The sequence below is a fragment of the Helianthus annuus genome, chromosome 5, assembly GCF_002127325.2.
Source record: "Helianthus annuus cultivar XRQ/B chromosome 5, HanXRQr2.0-SUNRISE, whole genome shotgun sequence".
NCBI lineage: Eukaryota > Viridiplantae > Streptophyta > Magnoliopsida > Asterales > Asteraceae > Helianthus > Helianthus annuus.
The window spans coordinates 4,049,138-4,062,190 of record NC_035437.2 but is presented as its reverse complement, the minus strand read 5'-3'; the positions used below and the strand labels follow the sequence as shown (position 1 = coordinate 4,062,190).

General features: G+C 38.6%; 1 pseudogene; it reads left to right on the top strand.

Moving 5' to 3' along the window:
* Positions 1-9,155: 9,155 nt before the first annotated feature.
* On the top strand, positions 9,156-12,148 carry LOC110942511 (annotated as a pseudogene).
* The last annotated feature ends 905 nt before the right edge of the window (positions 12,149-13,053 follow it).

Here is a 13,053-nt window from a genome sequence, read left to right as displayed (position 1 = left end):
TCTCTTCCATCTTTGTGAGTGATTCATTAATGTTATATGACAACAAAGATTTGGAAAAGTTATCTTCTAGTTCTAATCTATAGAGACCACCATCCAGAATACCAGTACCATAAAGAACAGAATCATAAAGGATAGAAAGTTTGCGATGACCATGGGAAACAATAAAACCGTCCATGTCTAACTTTGGTCCTGATACAAGGTTCCGAGTTACCTCAGGAACATATAAGGTATCATAAAGTTTAATACATAAACCAGTTTTCATAACTAATTGTAATGTTCCAATGGCCTTCACTTCTAATTCTCGATCATCACCAACCTTAAGCGTTCTTTGGTTTCTTTCCAGCTTCCGGATTGAAAGGAATCCCTGAGTAGAATTGGTAACATGAACCATAGAACCAGAATCAAACCACCAAGAATTGGCAAGAACACTTAAATTATAGGACTCAAGTATCATAAAATAATCGTTACCTTTCTTAGCCAGCCACTCCTTAAAATCAGGGCACTCCTTCTGCATGTGTCCTGTCTTCTTACAGAACTTGCAGCGGATACTGCCTAAGGAGTTCTTAGAGCTGGAGGGTGCACTTGTATTAGAATTAGGATTAGGCCTTTGGACTTTTGAAGCATCCTTCCTCTGATAATTGTTCTTCCTCTTCTTAGAGTTGGAGGTAGTGAAGTTTGCAACATCAGTATGGCGATCCATCCTCATACGCTCTTCCTCCTGTACGCACATAGCGACCAGCTCACTCATCGTCCATTTGTCCTTCTGAGTGTTGTAATTGATCTTGAATGCTTCAAAGGACGAAGGAAGCGAAGTGATGATAAAATGAACAAGGAAACCATCACTGATTTCCATTTCCAGCCCCTTCAGCTTATTGGCCATGTCATTCATCATCATGATGTGCTCGCGAATGCCGCTCCTCCCATCATACTTAGTTGTCACCAGCTTGAGAATAAGAGTACTAGCGTGTGCTTTAGACGTCCCCTTGAACTGAGCCTCCACATGTTCCAAGTAGGTTTTAGCATCTTCAGAATCAGGAATAGCTCCTCTGATTGCATTGCTGATGGACTGCTTCATAAACATGAGAGACATGCGGTTACACCTAGTCCACTTATCATGAGTTAACTGCTCAGCAGCAGTACTTGTGGCAGTAAGGTCCGCTGGCTTATTCTCTCTTAGAGCATAATCAAAGTCCAGCAGCCCAAGAGTAAGCATGAGAGCAACCTTCCATGCAGCAAAGTTATCACCAGTTAAAGGTGGAATCCCGCAATTGGGCGCTGATAGTGGAAATAAGATGAGCAAGTTATGATACTAATGAAGAAATCCTAATGTGATCTAAGGGCACGTTAAACTAAGGCAGGCATAAATAATGACCATTTTATATTATGAAGCTGTGATATTGTCTATTACTAACATCAAAATAATAGACTTAGCTAAAAAGTTCTACTTAAACGAAGACAAAACAACTTTGGCCAGAAGTGTAATCATTTAAGCATATGTGCAAAGTGTTTGTAACAAATCAGCTTTGGCCAGAAATTGAAACAATCACTTTAGTTATGCACTTGTTGAGTATGCCATCTATGAATGAATTAAATCAGCTTTGGCCAGAAATTAAGACATTCAATCTTATGATGCACACACAACATAGCTTTCGTAATACTTGAACGATAAGTAGATGTATCAAGTCAGCTTTGGCCAGAAATGATATATCAAAAGCTCATTCAAGTTAAGCTATTCTGGTTTTGCAAAACATTATCTGATTCTGATTAATTAACTAAGTAAATTACAAAACCATTTATTTAATAGCAAACCACCCGTTGGCGCGGATCGAACTTGTGCGATCCATTATGCCCAAAACTTGTGCGATCCATAAGGCCCAAGACTTGTGCGATCCATTATGCCCAAAACTTGTGCGATCCATAAGGCCCAAGACTTGTGCGATCCATTATGCCCAAAACTTGTGCGATCCATAAGGCCCAAGACTTGTGCGATCCATAAGGCCCAAGACTTGTGCGATCCATAAGGCCCAAAGTAAACTTGTGCGATCATTAAGGCCTTGTGCGATCCATAAGTTTTGTGCGATTATCTTATGCGATCAGATCATCTCTTATGTGATCTGATCTTGTGCGATTATCTTATGCGATCAGATCATCTCTTATGTGATCTTGTGCGATCCAGTTGTTTTTTTTTATGGTTATAACAACTGAAAATTCGAAATTTATGAATTGTGATACAGTTTCCTATTATAATGTTGATCTATTTTTATCATAAAATTTCGAAATAATGATCTGCTTATCCTTTTAACAGATTTCGAAAAATCCTTATTAGAAAAATAGATCAAAATCAGGAAAAACATATAACAATTCAAATCATACTCCGAAGCATAAAGGATATTTCGAATTTTAACTAAGAACATGATGAACCCTAAAAATTAAAACATGAATTCTGGAACCCGAAACCTGAATTTTAAGGTTTTTCTAAAACAGATTTCGGTCATAAAAACATAACCCATTAGATTTCGAGCAAACATATGATTAATATTTTCCGAAAACAGGGATTTCGAACATATACCCATTCGAAACCGGCTGTTAATTCATAAGATTTCAAAAAAAATCCGTTTTCCAAGTTTCAATCCCAGAATTATGGATACGAAAACAGAACTGACTAATCAACATATGCTCTGATACCACATGTTGGTCCAGTTCTGTTTAATCATGAGGGAAAACAGTAAACATACCTGTTACAGCAGATAGTGCAGTGGAGAATCCAGTAATGGAGTTCGACATGCTTGTCATCTTGATCTGGTTCCTCCTTAGGGTGCTGACTGATGATGGGGACTTAGAAATCGAATAGCGGATTCGATTAGGAGAGGAGGTCGAAAATTGATGTTATGGCTAATGGGTTGTGTCTAATTGTGTAACTGAGTAACCCTTTAACCTCCACATAATTCTCCTTATATAAGCACCCAGGAGGAAACCTAATTAGTTAATAAGGGTAATATCGTCCATCAACAATTACCAACTAATTATTTAATAGGTTATTATATATTTTGATCTATATTATGTAAATGATTATAATGGCTATAGATTAAATATTAAACATAATATATATTTAATCTTACACATCATCTTCTACGAATTCATGCATCGCCGTGCCGCCCTTGATTTCTAGTAGATGACTGAGTCTGTTTGTGCAGTTTAAGTTGATTTTTTTTTATCAGTTAAAGAAACATATGTTTCCCTCAAAGTTTTAGTGTTTTTATAAATAGAAAAGGTTAATCGCGATGATTTTACACCAGTATAACTAGTGTTAAACCATAATGCATATGCTCAAAAGCACAATCTACGGATAAGAATAAACAGGGGCAGCTCGATCACTTGAATTTGTAAAAAGAATAGCCAGAACTTAGGTACTCAATATTTTAGGGCTTGAGTATGTTATATTCTCATTTGATTCTTCCTCTTTCATTAAAACTCTCTCAGCTCTCTATCGATTTTTTTTGTTTGAATTGTGTGATTTTATGCCTTTTAAGAACCATATACAAAAAAAAAACATGTTATCTGTAGGACCGTGTTTCGGGACCGAAACTGTGATTATCATGTGATTAGTTCATAGAAGGAAAGATTAGAGACGGATGAAATACTCACTTGTATTGATTTTGGAACATAACATAACAAGCCGGCCGGATTAACAAGCTAACCGAACCATACCAAAGGAGTACACATCCGGGGAGAGACCAAGTGGTGATCTCTCCCTCTGAGGTCTAACACCTCCTAAAGCTTCAAGTGTTGGAAATGACTTGGGGTTGCTATTTATAGCCACACCCCCTTGTCTTTCAAACACACACGGTCAAACACATAACCCTCTCGTTTGACCACTTCAAACGAGCGGGTCAATACACATTCGTTTGACCGTTTCACTAACTATTACATTATCAGCATAAAAATAAAACTAATCTATTCGAACAACAACGGACACAAAATCTGCATCAACAAATTCCCCCTTGTCCGTTGCTGTCGAATGCTGAAAATGCAACTGCAATCGATATTCAGTTAAGTATTTATCTTCTCTGAGTTAACAAATTCCCCCCTTGACCGATGATCCACGTAAGTAGTATCTTGACGCTCCTTGTATAATATTTCCCCCTTAAAGTACGCGTATCCATGTTAGGTGTTGTGCAATGTCCTCACAAGGCTCAATTGACCGATCTTCCGCTGATCTTCCAATACTCCAACCGGCATTTGATAAGGGTTCCATTCTTTAAGAACTGCATCAAGTCTTGATCTGTCATAAGAACTCTATTTCATTCAAGCATACTACATTGGTAGAGATTTCTGGTGAACTGTCTTCTGTAAACCGTCTTTGTGGAATCGACCAAGTAATGCACTTTAATCCTCAGCATCAATACTCAGGAAAGTCAGCTAGACCGAGTATATCCCTTGCAAGCTCAACCAAACAGCACGCTTAGTTGAACTACATCCAGATCTCATTGTCTCGCCTTTGTGAAGTTGACCAAGTAAAGCACTACGGATCTTCAGCATCAGTACTCAGGATGTCAGCTTGACCAAGTACATCGTTTGCAAACTCAACGAATTGAGTTACCCACAGCTCCCTGTAAAATCCCAAAGAAACATCAAACCCAAAACTGAATCCTGCAAGTCTTCATCCTTGAACTATCAACTTTCATAAAGATTCCCCCAGGTCTTCAGTGAACTACGCTTTGAAACTACTGTCGACTTTAGATACCTGTATGTTTCCGTGCAAAACCCTTCACGCTGGCTGGAGAATTAATTAAAATCCTCAAATATGTGTCTGTGCAAAACATTCCACGCAGAACCTTTAGTATCACCAGAAAATCACAAACTTCACTACCTGTGATTGCGTTTAGAAATTTACCGAAGAAATTCAACATAAGAAAATTTTTATCCCCCCATTTCTTTGGTAAGATCTCTAAACCTTAACAGGTTCCCTCTACTTCAAAGGAACTGTCGTCAATTTCACAGAACAAATTCTCTCCACTGAGTAGAATTTATCTTCAAATGTTCACCAATTCCCTCCACTGAGCGGAACTGTCGTCAATCTTCACTGAATGTTCTCGGTTTTTCTAAAAATCACAAAAACGACTTTCTTCTTTGCATATTCTAGTTGAAAAGGAAAGTCCCCTAGCACCCCGTAGGATCCGACTTGTATCCCTCCAAAGACTTTATGAACTCGTCAGGACCGGTATTGACATTCCAGGTTCATTCAATCGTTATCAAATGCGAGAATATGACAATAAACAAAATGCTTTCTTCTTTGCATATTCTAGTTGATAAAGAAAGTCCCCTAGCACCCCGTAGGATCCGACTTGTATCCCTTCAAAGACTTTGTGAACTTGTTAGGACCGGTATTGGCATTCCAGGTTCATTCAATCATTTCCAAATGCGAGAATATGACAACAAACAAAATGCTTTCGAACATTTACGAATAACCGATAACAACATAAAGATTGACGTGCGGAAGTAAACATACCGTTTTTGGTTTTTGGCCCATAGTAGTCAAGTCACCAATTTTGATGTTTGCATCGGTAACCGTGACTACCCCACGTTTAACAAAAATCAAGTTTTCATCATGCCTCATCATCCCGCGAGCTCCCGAACCTGTACGAATTTGATATTGACATTTAGAAGTGCGGTTCAAATTAACTTCGTGAACACCTGACCATATCATTTTCGCAGGTGACCCAATAATGTAGTAATTGTTATGGGTTTCAACAATGGCCCAATTAAAAATTGCCAGCCCAATTACTCTGAGTAGAATCTTTAACATCAGCCCAATTAAAAATTGTCAAACAATCTTTAACATCAGCCCAATTTAAAAAAAAATGTTAAAGCAAATAGTCCCAACATGCCCCACAACAATCAATCACAGCCCAATGGAAACAACTATGGCCCAACTTCTACTTTTGTTTTGTTGACTTTGATCACCGTATAGGACTTCAGTCCAATCACATGAGGGTCCATTAAAATATTGGAGCACAACTTATATTTCCACTGACCCCAGCTGCCAATTCAAAACAACTTCATCATCTTCCCTCATCCTCTCTCTTTCTGCGATACCTTCAAACAATCAAAACCCCCAAATTAATTTAACATTGCCTTCATCAATTTTGTACAGCTTACATCATCTTCAAAGTCTCTCTACGAAGAAACATCAGCCGACAAGAACATCACAACCCCACCTAAGACCACCGTCTACTACCCACCAGTGACCAGTTAGCATCTGAACGGAGACCTGTTAACATCTGATCGGAGACCAGTTAACATCTGATCGGAGACCAGTGATTCTTCGCTGACCTGAAGATGTTTCCTCGAATAACATAAGAGTTCGTCGCCCAGTGAGTCTTTGTCAAACAAGTCAAACAAGATGAGTCTTCGTCAGTCAAGTTAAATCTTCGTCGACCAAATTGAGGGTTCGTCAAACAAAGGGTTCGTCAAACAAAGGGTTCGTCGACCTTTTAGTCTTCGTCAACTATCTTGAGTATTCGTCGGTCAATTATACTCTTCGTCGTCCTCTTGAGTCTTCGTAAAAAACATTAAGTCTTTGTCATAGAGGAATCTTCGTAGGGGGTATTGTTCGTCACTGAGATTCTTCGTCGACGCAGATATGAAGAAACCCTAGTGTTTCTTCAACAGCCACCATACTCATCTCAAGAACACAACCACTGTTCACTTGTAGATCTTAACGAAAAACCTTAAAAACATGATATTTGATGATGAAAACTTGTTGATTTAGGTGTGAAACATAAAACCCAACTCTTTTGTGAGTTCCGTTTCAACTAGACCCGCAAATTACGGTCCAGATATGGGTTTTTCTTCATGTTTACCCAACTTTACATCTTGAACAAAAATCATAAAAATCACAGATCTAGAGCACATGTGATTTAGCAAACGATTAGATTTACTAAATCGGGTACCATGGCTCTGATACCAATTGTAGGACCGTGTTTCGGGACCGAAACCGTGATTATCATGTGATTAGTTCATAGACAGGAAGATTAGAGACGGATGAAATACTTACTTGTATTGATTTTGGAACATAACATAACAAGCCGGCCCGATTAACAAGCTAATCGAACCATACCAAAGAAGTACACATCCGAGGAGAGACCAAGTGGTGATCTCTCCCTCTGAGGTCTAACACCTCTTAAAGCTTCACGTGTTGGAAATGACTTGGGGTTGCTATTTATAGCCACACCCCCTTGTCTTTCAAACACACACGGTCAAACACATAACCCTCTCGTTTGACCACTTCAAACGAGCGGGTCAATACATATTTGTTTGACCGTTTCACTAACTATTACATTATCAGCATAAAAATAAAACTAATCTATTCGAACAGCATCGGACACAAAATCTGCATCAACATTATCATATTCCCACGTGTTAGGATATTGATTTTTTTTTGTTTGAATTGTTCGATTTTATGCATTTTGAAAATCATAAATATTACCAGATTCCCACGTGTTAAGATCCTAAAAAAATATTTTTTTATTATTTTACAAATAAGGTCCCCGAATATAGAATTCATAGAATTCGATTTAGGACCCAAAGCTGACCATGCAAATGCAACAAGGTTTAGCATTATACAAAACATTTCCTAGAAATTAACCTTAATTTCTTCAAATCCGAAAATGAAACATGTATTTAAGATCCTAATGTTGTTCGGAGAATCAAAAGGTGTAGGAAAATCATATGATTGTAAAAGAGAATCTACATATGGGCATGCAAAACGTCTCTTGATTGATTTCAGGGAAAATCACAAAATAGACGTATAGACCCCAAAAACTAAGAAAATACGCATTAGTTTTTACATTTGTGCAAGTAGACATTGACTTTTACATGTGACGGCTATGAACGAGGCAGATTATCGAAGTGTGGGCTATATAGGAGGGGAATTATGGGACTGTTGTTGATGGAGGAGCTCAGGAGTCGGATTGGCATTGAATTTTGCATTACTTGCAACTCGGCTATATAGGAGCGTGGGCTATGAAGGTGATGAATTATCAGAGTTTTGCTGTGAATGAGCCATCTCTACTTATTTTTCCTTTTAAGTTGGTTGTTTTGGATTACCAAAGTAAAAAATCAATGTCTTTTTTGTTATTTTTGGGATCCACTTGCCTAGTTCTTTCTATATACAATTATTATATGGGGAAATAGCCAAAATGGCCAAGAATGGGTCAATTTTTCCAAACTAGCCAACTGAAACGTCTCATAGAGACGTTTCACGAATTCCCACACGTCTCAAAGACGTTTCCTCATCAGCCATCCACCGAAAGACACGTGTCCAATACCATCATTTTTTTTAAACGGCGTCCAATCCCATCATAATCAGCTTTTGCTTTTTGTTTTTGTTGTCAGTCAACTTTCTCAAAGACGTTTCCTCCCCTTTCTCTCTCTACAAATCCACCCACCTCTCCCCTTTCTCTCTCTACAACCCGACCCCCACTCCCTTTCTCTCTCTATAAATCCACCTGCAACAAATTGCCATCTTTTATATTTACCAAACCTCACCATTTCCCTCATGTTCTTTCACACGACTGGCAGCCCCCCTCCGACGATCTCCAGCGACGACAGGCGGAGCCGCCGCCTGTCACGATGGTGGCGGTGGTGGGATTTCTTGGTGGTGCCGGTGATGAGATCCGATGACGACCAAGACAGTGAGACAAATCGAGGAGAGATAGAGATCGGAGAGAGTTGGTGGTGCCGGAGATAGAGATAGACAAATCTTGGTGGTGCCGGAGATAGACAAATCGGAGATAGACAAATCTTGGTGGTGCCGGAGATAGAGATTGGAGAGATAGAGGAAGAACGGCGGAGAAGGAGCGGAACCGCCGCTCATGGCGGCGGCCACGGTAATACATCATCCCCGAAATGAGACCTCTTCTCTCTATCTCTCCACCCGCCGCCGAGTCCCAGTCATCTTTTTCCCCTTATTATATTAATACAACTCATGCTACGGAATCTGTAAGCTGACAAACATAGTACACCTTCACAAATCCCTTTTCTTCTTACTTAACATTTTTATATAAAAAATGGGACAAGTTCTGCATTTAAAAAGACTTCCATCCATGCTATTATGCTCCCACTTGATCACTTACTTCTTCAGAAACTCTAAAATGGCCAGCTTGATCAATTCATTCAAGCATGTCTTCATAAGCTTACTATTTCTTTGTGCTCATGACATGCTTCAAGTCATGGCAAAATGGCCTAAGGGTGGTTCAACAAGGTTCTATGATTTTAAAGTCCAAATGCTAAAAGTCACCAAGCTTTGTCACGCCAGAAACATTGTGACCATCAACCAAATGTATCCTGGACCAGTCGTTTATGCCCAAGAAGATGACCGACTTATAATCAAACTCACAAACGAGACACCCTATAATGCATCAATTCACTGGTATGATAAGTCGTTAACGCTTTATATACTTTTACACATAAAAGTTCTTTCTAATTCGTTTATTTTGTAAAAATATTAGGCATGGTGTTAGACAGATTCTATCTTGCTGGTCAGATGGTCCTTCTTACATTACTCAGTGCCCGGTTCAATCTGGTCAAACGTTCACATATGAGTTTACTTTAATCAAACAAAAAGGGACCCTTTTCTGGCATGCTCATTTTTCATGGCTTAGAGCTAGTGTTTATGGTACCCTTATGAAGAGCATACAATAATATTAGGTCAGCTGATTTTCTGTTTCATGCAAAAGTTATATTAAGTTTAAAGTTTCATACTTTTTTTTTCTTTTGTTCTTGTAGGGGAGTATTGGAACAAAGATCTTGTACAGCTTGAAAGAAATGTTTTGGCTAGCGGTGGGCCTGCACCGGTTGCAGAAGCTTATACCATCAACGGTCATCCTGGCCCCAACTACAACTGCTCTGAAAATGGTATCCGTCTTTATATCAAAATGGAAAATTTTATAGCCTGTTTGGGATTGTTTATTAAAATAGGGGTGATCATCGGTTCAGCTTTTGGAAAATTTTATAGCCTGTTTGGGATTGTTTATTAAAATAGGGGTGATCATCGATTCAGCTTTTGGGTTATTCAGTTTATTTGGTCCCTAACCGAACCGATATTTGGTAAGTCAAACCTAACCGAGCCGAATTCACTAACCTACAGACTGAATCGGATCTAATTCGGTTAGGTTTTTGGTTTCGACCGAATCAATCAAATATTTTCTTTTTTGTTTATATATATCTTTTTATATTTTTTTATTGTTATTTGTTATTGGGTTGGGCTAAGTAACATTGGACTTAAATTGTAATTGAATTGAGCAAAATGACAAATTTTTTGTTCGATTTATTTGTGTTATTTGGTTTGAACTCAACTAAGTCTTACTTGCGGTATGCACATATAATGCATATATGTTACGTCGAGGTTGGGGGTAATGTTATTTTACTAATTTCATCAAAACAACGTTAAAAGTGGCGGACTGTTAATCATGCATCATGTGTTGGCGTTTATAGCTGAAAGACAAAAGGGTACATGAACTGATCGGCCTTTGTCCCGATTGTTGAGTGTTATGTGACGTATGCCCAAAGTTTGATGCAAAACTACAACCGAGCCGGGGTCTTATTGTAAGCAGTCTTTCTATTTCTACGGGGTAGAGGTAAGGTTGTCTACATCTTACCCTCCTCAGACCCTACATTAACTATGCTATTGGTGGGATTTAGTGAGTATGATGATGATAATGGTTTGAAATGAACTAAGAGAAACCGAAAACTAAACTGCAAATTCAGCTTCAATTTAGTAAGTAAATTGAGTTTTAAGGGGTTCGGGTTCGGTTTAATCAGATTCAAACCTAAAAATGAACCCTGTCCAGTTGACAATGGAAAGCCTTTTAAAACACTAGGTATTGGGTTCAAGTCAGTGCAAGAAATTCGACGTTCCAAAAAATACTAAAATACTTATCATATTTTTCAGATGTGTACCAGATTAACGTTGTACCCGGAAAAACCTACATGTTGAGGCTAATTGGCGCACTTTTACACATGGAATGCTTCTTTTCAATAGCTAACCACAAGTTAACAATAGTTGAAGCCGATGGAGAGTACACAAAACCGTTGACCACTGACCATGTCATGCTTGGGCCAGGTCAAACCCTTAACGTCCTAGTCACAACTGATCAGAAAATTGGAAGATACTCCATGGCTATGGGCCCCTATATGTCAGGCCAAAATGTCACAATTCAAAATATAACAGCAATTGCATATTTTCAATATCTTGGTGCTAGCCCACATAGTGTGGCTTTCCCAGCTTCGTTACTACCTAGGTTTGATGATAATCTAGCCGTTAAAACCGTTATGGATGGGTTAAAAAGTCTTGAAGTTGGTAATGTCCCAAAAGAAATAGACACGAATCTTTTCTTTACTATTGGGTTTAATGTCAACAAGTGTAATTCAAAAACACCAAAACAAAACTGTCAAGGTTCTAACGGTGGTGTGATGGCGGCTTCGATGAATAATAATAGTTTCATTAAACCAAAAATTTCGCTTCTACAAGCTTATTATGATCATATTAATGGGTATTTCACTGAGGATTTTCCAGGATCTCCACTTAAGTTTTATGATTTTGTCAACGGCCCGAATTCGGCTCCTAATGACACAGGGTCAACAAACGGGACTAGGACCAAAGTTATCGAATATGGGAGTCGTGTTCAACTTATATTGCAAGATACAGGAACTGTGACAACAGAAAACCACCCGATTCATTTTCATGGTTATAGTTTCTATGTGGTTGGATATGGTAGTGGGAATTACAACCCGCAAACGGCAACTTTCAATTTGGTGGATCCACCTTACATGAACACAATCGGTGTACCGGTTGGTGGATGGGCTGCAATCAGATTTGTTGCTGATAATCCAGGTATACTAATTGTTCATGACACTAAACACAACATCAGATTATGCATGTATATACTAATATTTATGGTGAATTTGAAATGTTTTAGGGGTTTGGTTTATGCATTGTCACTTGGAGGTACATATGACTTGGGGATTGGGAGTTGCATTGATAGTGAAGAATGGGCAGGGACCTATGGAGACACTTCCTCATCCACCAGCAGATATGCCTCGTTGTTAACTAGGTTTTTTTGGATCACATGGGTGGCATCAAAAACTTAATGTTGTAATCTTAATCATTGTTGGACAACCGAAACATCATCAGATGTATATGCAGCGGAAGGTTTATTATGAATTGCAGACATGATGATGTGAATGTGCAGATTAAGAAACGAATGCAAAGAAAATGCAGAGAATTCAAACGAATAAAGTGGACACTTTCGGTAACAAGAATGTCTTGATAACCGGTAATGTTTCCCGGCAAGTAACTATATAAACTACATATTTTGGCGGTTATTCTTGGCGGGTAACTGCCTTGGCAGTTTGATTTGAAAGTTTAACCCGCTTATCCCCCTAATCCGCTTATCATCCTAACCTTATAAGTTAATATCCTAATTACATATCATAAATACATACATATTCGAATAATAATAATAACAACATAACTAAAGTTTAATCATAATTGTAACGTTAATACTTCTAACACAACCCCCTTAAACTTTGGTTATGTTAGTTCCCTTTTGCATGACACTTCGGTTAGCGTCTTCTACAGCTTTCTTCATGTGGTTGAAATTGAACCTTTTCCTCTTCTTGTGCAAGTTCCAGTCGTCTGCCCATCCATTCTCAGCAAACAATGCATATTGTGTTGAACCAGCACCATTATGATCATTACCTGCAGCATCTTCTCGAACATTATCTGCACTTCTTGTCCTCCTGCAGCAGCCTCGAGAGGAACCAGCATCATCATTCACCACTTCCTTCACATGCGCCTCTTCTTGAACCGTTTTGAATTTATAGTAATATTCCAGAACATCAAGGTACATGGCGTAGACGATCCTCATGTAATCTCCATCTTCATATTCGAAACCTAAATCCTTTGCTATGATTGGCCACGTGTTTTCAGTAGTCACTTCTCGGTATCCGCCATCCCTTGCTACCAGAATATATAAACTTAACAGATCT